The sequence below is a fragment of the Cavia porcellus genome, unplaced genomic scaffold (genome assembly GCF_034190915.1).
Source record: "Cavia porcellus strain 051 isolate PalLab524CR breed Dunkin Hartley unplaced genomic scaffold, mCavPor4.1 scaffold_3, whole genome shotgun sequence".
In the NCBI taxonomy this organism is placed as follows: Eukaryota; Metazoa; Chordata; class Mammalia; order Rodentia; family Caviidae; genus Cavia; species Cavia porcellus.
In genome coordinates, this window is record NW_026947486.1 from 89,270,400 (window position 1) to 89,280,155 (window position 9,756).

Here is a 9,756-nt window from a genome sequence, read left to right on the forward strand (position 1 = left end):
AATAAACAAGAAATCAGCTCAACTAATTAGATGAGTGGAGAACTTGAGTTTATTTCCTGTACATATTTTGTAAGCAGCCATTAAGTTACAAATTAAATTCCATTTGATGAATTTTAGAATTCTAATCAGCTTAATTTTCCCATATTCCAAGAACATGAATTCACTTGCTTGTACTATGTAAACATGTTTCCAATTTCTTTGACAAGATGCATGGAAACAATACAATGTAATTTTTGTTTCAAAAATGAAGGATAAAAATCGCTAATTTAAAAATCATAATGTATTGAATAACTGATGCCAAAATGTGTACCTTTGATTCATAAAATGTGATTCAAAACCTCCTGCTTCTTGATGTAGAAAAGTAACACATTTTTCATTGAGTGGCCCACACTCCCCCTTAAATTTCAGGCATTACTTTGATAAGTTTAAGGAAATTTGTATGTTGTTTAAAAAGGAAATCACACTATGGGTTTTTTTTTTTTTTTTCAAAATTGTACTCTACCTTTTGAAGAAGCAATATCACACTGCTAATAGTGTTAGGCATATCGAGTGAGAAGGAGCTAATGATTGTCTACTGGGAATGTATTTTTGGTCCTTGAGACAGTAAAAATCCTTAACATCATTATAGTTTTCATGTTATCACAATTTATACTTTTTATTTACATTATACTTCTCTTATCAGTATTTTTTGAGAAATACAAGGTGCATGATTTTAGACCCTGTTCTTATATTAGTTCTGAATAAATGACACTATTTTTTTTTATAATCTGGCATGCCTTATTTAAAGGTGTGCATCTTCCTTATAAATAATGCTCCGATAATAGCTACTAAATGTTGAATATTGAGTACATATATTTTTCTAACTCAAGTATCCTGCTGAGGAAGATTATTAGCATTTGTAATACAGTATTGTATTTGTGGCCTCAAGGAAAACCTGCCTCCCTAAATCCGGGCATTATGCATGCCATTCCTAATATGGGTTTGAGCAGTGACTCACTTTGTTGAGTGAGACAGCAAATGCAATACAGAACTTTGACAAATATCCAGGTATCTTGTATTGCCCTTTTGAAAATATTCCTCCTGGAAGCCTCCAGCTCTATGGTAATAGAGAATAGGTATTCCAAGGAGAAGGAGGGGGAGATCACATGGAGATTAAGAAAAGCAGGGGCTGGGGATTTAGCTCAGTGGCATAAGCGCCTGCCTTGCAAGCAGGCAGTCATGAGTTCAATCCCTGGTACCGATAAAAAGACAAAAAAAAAAAAAAAAAAGCAAGGAGGTACAAAGCAATTCATTACTTTAAGGCTGGCTCGCCAGATTATGGCTAGGAACCCAGCAATACACCCATAAGTAGATATTGCAAGCAATCCATGAAATTACCTATACGAATTTTCTATGCAGTACAGAAATTAGGTCTGAAAGTGAGTACACCCACACAACAACCTGATCTTCCAGGAGAAATCCATTATATCACTCAGCACTCTCAGAAGTCTATGACTAAAAGCAGTGTTGAGACAAAATCTATTATTAGCTAGCAAATGAAGGGTGAGTCAGTGAGAAGGGGTACTTGCTGTTGGCTGAATCAATTGCTACGCCCCTGGGTATGCTCACAAAATCCCTCATGGTAATCTACATGCTAGGAGCAGTGGATATTTCCTCAACTTGCAAAGTGAGCAATTTGTGTCATAAACTACAAACTCACCTAACAGATTTTATGCACCCTGACAGGAAGCAAAGCAGATTGGAACTCCTTATGCACACCATGCATGCAAAATTCTGCTTCTCTGAAGCAATTTCCTTAGCCTGGAAGAGTTTACAACTAGTCTTTTATTTTAGTTTTAGTTTTTTTTTTTTGTTTGTTCTTTTCATTTTCTTTCCTATTTCTCTCCATCTTTCCATATATTAACATTCATTTTACATTATGTTTTAAGTTTTATTAATATTTTTCCATATTTTCAACTTACTTCAATGTTTTTTTTCCCTTTTGTCTTCTGCAATCAGAATGAACTTCATCATCTTTCATTCTTTCCCTCTTCCCCATATTCCATCTATCTTTTCCTTTTGCTTTTGTATGCCTTTTTTTGTTAGCTTTTCTTCAATAACTTTTAACTTTTTATTATACATAGTGTATTTCCCTTAATGGTATTATGAAATTTGACTTTGTTTTTAAAATACAGCTAGATCTGGTCTGTTTATATATGGATGTTGTTACAAGTTTTTGTTATCTTTTTTCTGAGAAGTGTTGGGGCTCAAGCTTGATACTACAAGTATACTATGTGCGTACTGTGCCAATTACTTACACTCCTAGGCCTACTGAGAAACTGCACACTATTTCGACTCCAACCTAGTCTTACATGCAATTTGCTGTTTACCGAAATCAAAATGAATTGGAAAAAACTTCAGTTATTGAACTAGCCCCAGGAAGAAATGCGAGAGTCAAAGTTTCAGTTATGGACATCATCTTCTGAAACAGGAGCAGACAGAAACAACATAATATTTTGTAGACATCATACCTATAAAAGATTGCAGCAAAGTTATACCCAAAACCTTCCAAGTCAAATTTAACTGACAAAATCAAAGCACACTTTAATTTTAAGAACACTTTACAGAACACTTTTCTGAACCACCAGAGGGATCTCATTATTACGAGATTTACAGAGAAAATGGGTCACTCAGGCTAGGTCACACTATGTGTTATTTTAATGTTGACTGATCAAATAAACCACAAGAAAATTATAACAAAGAAGTCTACTTGGAACTTAATTTCATCACTACACAAATGACTGATACTCAAGAGAAAATAATGAAGATAAGAAAAATCATTGAAATAGAAGCCCAAATTTCAAGTTAAATATATAAAGAAACACAAGCTAACATAAATCCTACAAAAGCTAGTGGTTTCATGTTTCATTACAATTAAGTCCAAGGATATTGATCTTTATAAAATAGTGGGAAAAAGAATTCACAAACATGATATCAAAAATGATCAACAAAATCAAAGACAAGTAAGAAATAAATATACCTGAATATGGAGTTGAAAGACATTTTAAAAATTATGCGATATTATAAATAAATTAAAGAAGACTTTAGAGGATTGAAAGATTATTCTTGTCCAAAGACTCCGTTGGATACCAATAAAGCTGTGATACTTTCATTTTACACATAAGAAAACGGAGTATACAAAAATTTTGAAAATTTGTTTAGGTCTGCAAATTTAGTACATGGTCCTGAGGCAGTCAGTCTCTGAAAGCAGAACTAGTGATACTTTATGGCAGTCTTGTTCCTGTGAACCTCCTATTGTATGAAATATAACTCATCAGTGTAATCAGTAGACTACTGAGAAAAGGGGTTTTTTAACATCAGAAGATGTATTGTGAAACATATTGTAGCATACACATTTCTCTCTTGCATCTCTTGCTTCAAGGAAAACCAGCTGCTTTATTATGAGAATATTCAAGTAGCCCTATGAAAAGGCCCAGGAGGATAGGCAATAAAGTCTCCTGCCATTAATTAACATACAGCAATGCGTGTGAGCTAAAAACAAGCCTTTAGACTGCATGTTTGCATCAAAACTGCATTTAAATCGTAAGAATTTATAACTTAAACACCAATTAGAGAAACTATCTGAAATTCCAGACCTTACAAAAACACAGACTTAAAATGATAAATGTTTCTTAATTAAAACTGTCAAGTTTTACAGTAATTTATTGTTCAGCAATAGATAATTAATATGGGCAATTAAATTGTTTCTCTAGAACAATGTTACTGATAAGCATTCTTATACTAATTTGTTAAAAATAAGTGTGCAGTTTTACAAATCCATTCTTACATTAATCGTCAACCAATATACAATAAAGATATCTTCATTTGTCTAGAAGCAGGAAAATCCATACAACCTCTGGAATGTGAATTTATAGTTTTCCTTGGTAAAAAAGGAACAATCAATATTTTGATCAATTAAATAGTTCCCAATACACTATCTCCACTTTTTGAATAAATGCTTGTTCAACAAAAATTCACATACAACTTATATATAACTTGTCATGACTGGTTGACATTTTGTTAGAGTTACAAGATTAATTTTTTACATGGCTATTTAAGTGTTCTCAACCTCAAATTTGTCATTTTATTGTATCAAAATTTATCACTTAGATCTGCAGTTATACCTCAGGTATAGGATACTTGCCTAGAATGTGCAATAGCCTGGGTTTGATCTTTATGCAGCATAAAATTGTCATGTAGCATTTAGAATATGTGTCTCGTGAAAGATATAGAAATATTCTGAATATTTCTCTAATCATTAAAAGTGGAACAGACCCGATTTCTAACCTTCAGGTCAACATAGTAAACTTAGGGCAGATACTCTGATAAATTTCCACCAAACTCAGTGAATGTGTAATTTTCAACTGGTATTAAATGTTTTACTATTAACAGAAATGTTATTATTCCCATCTGATTCAGTAAAATGAACTTATTTTAAAAAATGCATCTTGGGAACCTGCCTATATATAAGATCCCAGAGCAAGTGCAATTTGAATGCACTTACCTCAAAGGGCTCTCTTACAGTTATTTATATTTAAAACACATCTGATTAGTTTCAGAGTACTTTTCAGACATTAACCAGTCAATTATTTGAATAACCTTGAGTTAAAGTAAGAATACATCATACAAATAATATGATATCCCATCTAGTTTAATATCATATTAAGGTTTGGTAGTTAAGAGTGCCATTCTTGAAATTGTAAACGGAAGTTATTTTTTAATCACATTTACAAAACTTATTCTAGGCTTGTGACATTTCCTAAATTACTTAATCTCTCAAAGTATCAAACTTTTATCAGCAGTGCATAGAATGTAGTAGATAGAATCTTCATAGGACCGTTTTGAAGATCAAATGGAATATATATGATTCACAGGAATAATGAATGAAAAGAGAGTATTATACTATGTGTGTCAGAAAATAACCTTTCTGTAAACCTTAGTTGTCTTTATTATTATTTTGCAAAAACAGTAACACATTGTTTCTACTAAAAATTTGGAAGCTATTCCGACTCAAATCTAATTTAATGAAGTATAATTAATTTCATTATAAAAAATATAATTTATATATTTTCTAAGCTAATTAGTGAACAAATATAGTAGAAGTAAGAAAATATCCAGGATTATGGAGAGAAATGCTGACCATAAAAAGTAACATAATTTTGTTTATTTTATGCCATTGGCACAATGTTAGTTTTTCATTTTTCTGTGGCTCTTTTGTCTTTAATATCCTTTCATCCTTCAGAATGCTCTCAAAATATGCATGTGTAAGTTAAAATAAGAAAAATTATAAAAACGGTAAAGGTGATAAAAAAGACACGTTTCTGAATGATGTTTGGCTGATGTTTGTCTTGCTACAATAGGAAAACTATTTTACAATTACATTGCAATATTATATGTTGTAAACTTATTTGATCCTTGATATTTGAAAATAGATATCAGCCCAACTAATTAGTTAGGAACTTTATACCAAATTAGGGTTCATCAATTTTCCTTTTGTGATAAATTATACCTGCAATACAATATGAGTTACTTCATACCTCCCAATCACCAGTGATACAGTGAGCAATGGGTTTCCAGGACATAGATTCTAGATTTTTAGCACTATGACTAAAGAACTGCAAGTTACACTCACAATAGTAAAGAAAAAGCAGCTACATTTACTGAAGTTAATGAGGGCATGTGCAATCAGAGTGAGCAAATTGCTGCCAGCAGGAATCTAAAATAATGGCACAATTGAGGAGAGAAGTGTGGGGCTGTTGGGAGCAAAAAAGCAATGAAATGGGGGTAGCTATGCCTTTGATTGTGAAAAAAATATATGCCCTGCTTAGCAAGCTACTCACTAGGTCTTCCAGAATATGAATGATTGACAAAGGCATTGAGCCATCTCAATTGTGTGTATTACACGTGACTTTTTCCATAATTCACTTGCTTAAATTTGCATACATGATATGCAGCCTATATGTATGAACCATTAATGAATTTTGAGTGAATAAAGTCATTGTAGCTCATGACAATGTATCCAACAAGCATGTGCTCATGATACAGGGGAATGAAACTCCCAAACTACCATGTCCAGTATAAGTTTGTGTTCTCTAAAATTGATGAATGAATTTTAGGAACAATGGAGGTTAAAAGCAGAATATATTTACTGAGAGAAAGAAAGCTTCTGTCTCAGAGAGCAACAGAAGTGGTCTTGAGCAGGTTGCCAAGGACACTGTCTTTTCCAGAGACTTTTATAGAGTAAACTCATGAGATGAGACAGGTTCAAGGCAAAGTGGGAGGAATGGGGACTCACAATGCAGACAGGCATAAGGTGGGACAGTACTATGGTTAGTCAATAAAATTAATAGTTCAGGAAAAATTTGATTAAATTGGGGACAAATGAGAAAGTGAGTCGTGTAGAAAGTGGGCGTTCTTAGGTTGCAGTGATTCCTTAGGTGGTGGGAATGGTGACTCCTGAATTTTGCAGGGTCATAGGGAACTATTTAGAATATCAGTTCTTAGGATATGGGTGCATTTCCTTTATCTTTTGTCTTGATGTCTGGCCCAGAGCAGGAGGTGTCTGTCTTCCCCATAGTTGCAGTGTATCTGGGCTTGTGCATTGGCTCCTTCAAGGATCTAACCCTGTCTCACTGCCTATAGTATTTGTTACTCATCTGCCTGTAACACCCGGACCTGTAAATTTAGAAATTGCCTGAGTCTTTAATACCCTTAATTCAGTTCTTTCTTTTGAGGAGGAAAAACACGTTGCTCGTGGGACATTGATCAAGTTCAGATGAAAAAAGTGGGAGAGATTGCACAGCCCAGAATATTACTATCTTATTGTTTATTTGTTTTTTTTATGTTTGATTGCTTCAGTGTATCTCTTTATCATATAAGTGAAGAAGTTGTTTTAATATTTGTATATGAAAATACATTTCAATGAACCAATTAAAAATTTCTTCATAAATAGTTATACATTTTGAATACTTTACAGAAAACAATCTTGCTGCCCAAGAGAACCTTGAAACTAAAACATTCATGCATATTATAAACTTAAAATTATATGAATTCCATAAACTTGATTATTGAACATTTTCTATTTATAGTCTCTTGTGGAAAAGTGGAAAACTAAAACCTAAAGAAAAGCCTTAGTACTAAATTGAAGAAATGCAATAAGAGATTACAATAAATATAGTACCCAACTTGTAATTGAAAACATTTTATAAATATGTTATTTCAGAATACCATAATATATATATATATATATATATATATATATATATATATATATATTATACCTGATGGTATAGGCAACTCAATTTAAAAATGGCAAGAGGCACAATGGAAACCACTTTTGGTCACCTGGTATTCTATTTTTTGCATCACGTACTATGCCCACCCTTCTGTTCTAACTGAATCTGTTTTGCTTAGTCACATTTGTTTTTATTCTCTTCAAAAAAGTAGTAAGAACCATGAGAGTTCCCACTATGTAGGTTGTTTTTTTACTCTAGTTATGGACAGCTTTGATGTACAGCAGTTTTCAGACTGACATAACCCCACTTTTTATTGTTTTGCTGTTATTTTTTATAGTTGAAGTTTGATCTAGGAAACCATTTCCTTCACGTATTTTTTCAAGTGTTTTACCTATTTTATTTTCTAGTGGCTTTAATATTTCTATTTCAATGTTTACATCATGCTCCATTTTTAGCTTAATTGTGAGAGTTATCAGTCCATCTCCAATCTTCTGCAAACAGATCACCAGTTTTCAAAGCACCATTTGATGTATAAACTGGCTTCCAACATCTTCTTTTGGAACCTTTGTCAATGGTCAAATAACTTAAAATGTCTGAGGATGTTTGTACACTTTATTCTAATTTGTTGGTCTGTGTATCTATTTTTGTTGTGGTGTCATGATGTTTTTATCACTATTGTTTTGTAGTGTAACCTAAAGTTGGGTATTGTAAAGTCTCCTGCTTTGCTCTTGTTGCCCGAAATTCCTTTTGGTATTCTGTGGCTCCTCTGGTTCCATACAAATTTTAGGCTTGTTTTCTCTTGTTCTGTAAAAGTATGCATTTGGCACTTTGAATGGATCTATATTGACTATATATCAATTATGCAACAATATTTTAACAATTTTTTGTTCTGCTTATTCAGGAGGCAAGAACATCTTTTTAATTTCTTGGAATTTTTTTAACTGAAAATGTAACTCAGGGCCTTGCAATTGCCAGGCAGACACTGTGCCACTGAGCTATGGCCATATCCTTTTTATAGTTTCCAAAGTCCACTTAAATATCCTTGTTCAGAGTATAGTAGTTTTCTTTATAGAGGTCTTTCATTTCCTTAGTTAGGATAATTCTTAAGTGTCTTATTTTTCTTGAAGTTACTTTGTTGCATAACTGATCTTAATTACATATATGAGATGTATTGTGTATTTATGAAACCTTAATAATGTTTGATAGGATAAAGGTCATGGGAGATCAATTCTGGAGGCACAAAATGCTGTGCTCTCACCTAGAGCTTCAAGTATTTCCTGGGATTTTGTCTTGCTAATTTCCGACTTTCTTTAGGCAGTGAAAGGAGTAACGGCTTAAAGTTCTTTCCAAAGGCAATTGCGGAGAAGAGTGATTTCCTCAGCTCATTATTTTAAATGCAGTATGTTTATCATCTATTTCAATTGTAAGTAAGTTTCTATTGCACAAACTCCTTGAAGCATTATCTTGAGATAGTCTTAAAGTTTTACATAGATTTTTTATATTTTTACTCTTGTTGAATTAAATTATGAAATTATATAGTAGGTTTACAAAGTGTACTAAAGGGCTATTCATTCAATTTCTAATCATGATCTACTCTAGAAAACTAGATATCTGTTGATTAATCAAATACACACAAAATTTGTGCATATATATTTTGAATTGAATATCATGTGAGAATTAAGACTCAATTTTTTCTCAAACATGCAAATTCCTTGGGCAATCTAGAATGCTGTATTATTGTGGAGTACTATATTTGACTTAGTCAATTGCATTTATTAAAGCAAGTGAGTATTGGTTCTAATATGTCTCAGGTTGCCATATAAAGATACTATAGAACACTGACCAAGTGTCTAATTTTACATTTTATTATTATGAGGAAATAGAATTATATATTATTGTAAATTGTGTAAGCTTTCCACCTTATGTTCTTTCTATTTATCAATTTTTTAAATTATTTTGAGGATAATTTATAGACTACCTGATATCCTCATACCAGATATCTTCATCAGTTTGCTTAACAATACTATGGAGAGAAAAATTCTTCCATGGGGGCAAAAATTAACTTTAAAACTTCCCTCTAAAAATGCAGCTTGCTATGCAATTGAGAGCTTAGAATAGAAAAAAAAATAACTTATTTAATTTTCTAATGGTTTATTTACAGGATATTAATAATGAATTAGGGTTCAGGGATATGTGTTTCTCCGAACAAATACATTAAAACACTCTGACCAACTCTGATGTTTATGATAAAAATCAACTGCCTAGAAGTTTAGTTCCTTTAATTTCTAAAATCAGAAATGATCAACACAGAATAATATTAACTCTGTTCTAACCATGAGTATATTTATTTTTATTCCATAGTTCTGTCACATATATCACATTTGCTGGGCTTGTCAAATTCATAAATGTAGACACTGAATATCAGTTTGATCTCAAATTGTATTTATTCAGGCTCCTTATAGACTCAGATTGCTGCAATGTT